The sequence below is a fragment of the Eschscholzia californica genome, unplaced genomic scaffold, assembly GCF_041429995.1.
Source record: "Eschscholzia californica isolate CP2 unplaced genomic scaffold, dmEscCali1.0.p SCAF_5, whole genome shotgun sequence".
NCBI lineage: Eukaryota > Viridiplantae > Streptophyta > Magnoliopsida > Ranunculales > Papaveraceae > Eschscholzia > Eschscholzia californica.
In genome coordinates this window covers 16,327,395-16,330,912 of record NW_028238472.1, presented here as the reverse complement: position 1 = coordinate 16,330,912, position 3,518 = coordinate 16,327,395, and positions in this window count along the sequence as shown.

Genomic DNA, 3,518 nt, shown 5'->3' with positions numbered 1-3,518 from the left:
TTAATTATGTTTTAATCGGCGCCCTTCAATCATCTTAACGGGTTTATACCCAAAATTCTTCTTCTTCTACAGCCGATGAGTCTTCCTCGTTCCCCTTCAATTTCTTTCAAGCTTCTCAACCTTCCACAACCCTCTTCCTCTCTCTTTCCCGCCAAGCTTCTTCATTCTCAGTTTTAGAACTCTTCTGGTTTGGCTTCAAAACAACATCCTCAAGATGTACCTGGGAGTAGTGTTATTTAAAATATCCACCCTAAAAAGAAATCATCCACAACAAACCCAATTGAAATCATCCACTTCTTGATTTAACGCGAATGATAGTTTTTTGTTTTAATTTGTGCTCTCTGACTACCAGGAGACTTAATAATTCCATTGAAGGCTAATGAAAGAAGAGAGAAGATGAACTACCATTACCAAATATGTTACTGAAGTTCATAAAATTAAGCCAAGTAAGTTTCTCTTGATCATTGTTAGCCAGTTTTGTGATTTCTGCTTCAAATATGTTCTTGCTTAATTGTTATCTACGGACAACTTGGTTATTCATGGTTAATTTTAAGTGGTTTAGATACAATGTTCCTTGTAATCTTGGCCAATCTTGGTGAATTATTTTCCTTTTAAGTTAAAGAACCATGTTATCAAATTGTTCATATTTACATAGAAATTCAACCTTTAATATTTATGCATCTTCTGGTAAGTACATACCAAAAGGTGTTTGATGAAATACCTTTGTAGATGTATGGCCATTGTTAATTGATTGGTAATAATATAAAGTTGCCAGTTTGATGGAGATTTGTTTGTTGTTGAACATATGCTAATTCAAGGGTTGAACCTAACCAATAAACAACTTTATTTAGGTTTATCCCATTTTGGGCATTTTGATATTCATGGTTGTTCAATTTAGCTCGCGCACATTTCATCCTGTTTCGTAACTTTAATGTGTTGGGTGGATTACTAGGGCCTGAAACACCAAGAGTCAGTTTTACAACTCAATCCGATCAACATCTTGCGGTTAACTCAATCTCTTATGGTTGAATACTTATTTATCTTCCTCTTTTAGCTGTGAAAAAGCTGCACAGGTAATATTTCAATATAGGGATATTTTGTCTATCTATATACTTAAAATGAAGGTTTATTTCCCAAATAGCTCCCAACTTTGTGACCGGTTTCCTGCCTAGCCTCCTACTTTATCAAAAATATCCAGATGACCCCCTTTTTCAGATTCCGTTATAACACCGTTAACTAGTCACCACCTCTCTTTACCACCTCATCATCTTGACTGGCGAAGGTTCTCGGCCGACTAATTTTCCGGCCAACGACCTTCAAAGATAATATTTTTTTTTTAACTCTCCTCTCTCCCTCTATACAACTCTGGCGAAGGGGAAGAGCCCCTCCGTCGGAGAAACCAAACCTTGAAGGTCTTGTTTGAAACCAGATTCGGTCTGGTTTGAAACCATCAGAATCTGGTTAAAACCAACATGATTCGGGCCTGGTTGGTTTTAAAACCAGACCATAATCTGGAAGTTTTCCGGTCTGGTTTTAAAACAAACCAGACCGAAATCTGGTTGGTCTTAACAAGATTCCGATTTGGCTTCAAACCAAGCGGAGATCTGGTTTAAAGAACCAGATCATGATCTGATTTGAAACCAGATCTCGGTCTGATTTCAAACCAGATCGGAATTTGGTTGGTTTTAAAACCAGATTCCGTTCTGGTTGGTTTTAAAACCAGACCGGAATCTAGAAGTGATGATGGAGAGGTGATGAGTTGGATGAGAGAGAGGTGATGGCTAGTTAACGGTGTTGTAGCGGAATCTGAAAAAGGGGGCCATCTGGATATTTTTGATAAAGTAGGGGGCTCGGCAGGAAACCTGTCACAAAGTTGGGGGCTTTTTGGGAAATAACCCTAAAATGAACAATCATGGAAAAATATCAAACAACATTTGGAAAAGGGTAAAAAGAAAATACTACCACTAACAACCATCCTTGTAGGGGTTCAAGTGCATAGAAATCAACTTCTAATCGTTTTAGCTTGTAGGATGCTAACATATGAACATTAACGAGGCTCATCTTTCTCAAATTCTTATTTTCCTTCCTATTTTGAACAAAAGTTCAATACTCGCACAGTTATAAATATTTGTGATTCTTTTAGATGCATGAATTCCATTATAACCAGGACATAAAGGATGAAATAGTTTTTCATTTCTTTAATCTTTAAAGTTCTTTTATGTACCTCGATAACGAAGTTCGGTCAATGTGATTGTTGCTCTTATACAAGCCACCCATGTATTATAAACCAAATTTCTAAAGAAAATAACATATCTAGACCAATCCCGAATAGGATCCTTCAAACATGATAGATCTGGACATTTTTCTTGCATTTGTAGTTTTCTCCAATATTTTATTCTTTTGGTACTATTTGAAAATCAATGGGGAAACAATCTTCTCTGTTGCCAACAAATTCTAAAGAAATTGTTTTTGTTACAACATGTGGGGTTACAAGTCCATGCGTAACAGTATTTTCTGCGTCAGAAACACTATTGGTTTATTTTCAGCATTTAACGAGTATAAACATTATATTGAAAAATGAACTAATATTCATGCTTCATACATTATTGAAAATTATTTTCGCCTTATTTTCCTCCTTTGCTTTGCATGTTCTTGGAATTGCATTAGACAGACCCTAATCAAGCTAGGTGTGTGTCAATTCATTTATAATTTTTAGGATTTTTGAGTTTAAGGTCCAAAAATAGGGAGGGTAATGAGTCATATATCCACTCCTAAATCGATAAATAAAATAAAACCAAAATAAACCGAAAATGTAAAATAAGTCCTAAAATCAACAATTTGATGGGCCCCATGCATCAATCCTTTAATCATCTCTCATTTTTGCCCTTTCTTAAATATTTTTTAACCATTGGTAAACCAAAGGTTTATACTGGTTAAGTTAATAACTCTTTCCATAAATATTATGAAAGAATATTTATGTTGAATATTTAATACCAATCTTTATTTCCATAAACTCCATAAATGATTAACCAAATAAGTGGATATTTAACAAAAAAACAAGTTGTCCTCTCAAAAAAACCAGTTTCTATCTATGTAACTCTATATTCTTTGAATTCAAGAAAGTATATTATTTCTAAATCCGTTGTATTTGATTAAATTAACCTACCAAATCAATGGATATTTACCTAAAACGAGATGCTCAATCCCAAAAATAAATTTCTCTCTCTGTAACTCTTTGTTCTTTGAACTTCAAGAAAGTATGAAGTTTTGATTTGCGTTTTATCTCTACCTCGATCTAATTAGACATCTACAAATTCGTTTGTGAGGTATGTCCAACTTAAATTGATCGTTGGAATCTATAAATCTCTATTACTACAATCTTCTTAAAAAAATTATTTATTCTAACAAAAAACTTATATGTAACATTTTTTATCACTTTTTCGTGAAAAGTGAATGTTGAAATCTCTATCAATTCAATATTTTTCAGAAAAAAGTTTTATAAAGTGAAATTGTATTTG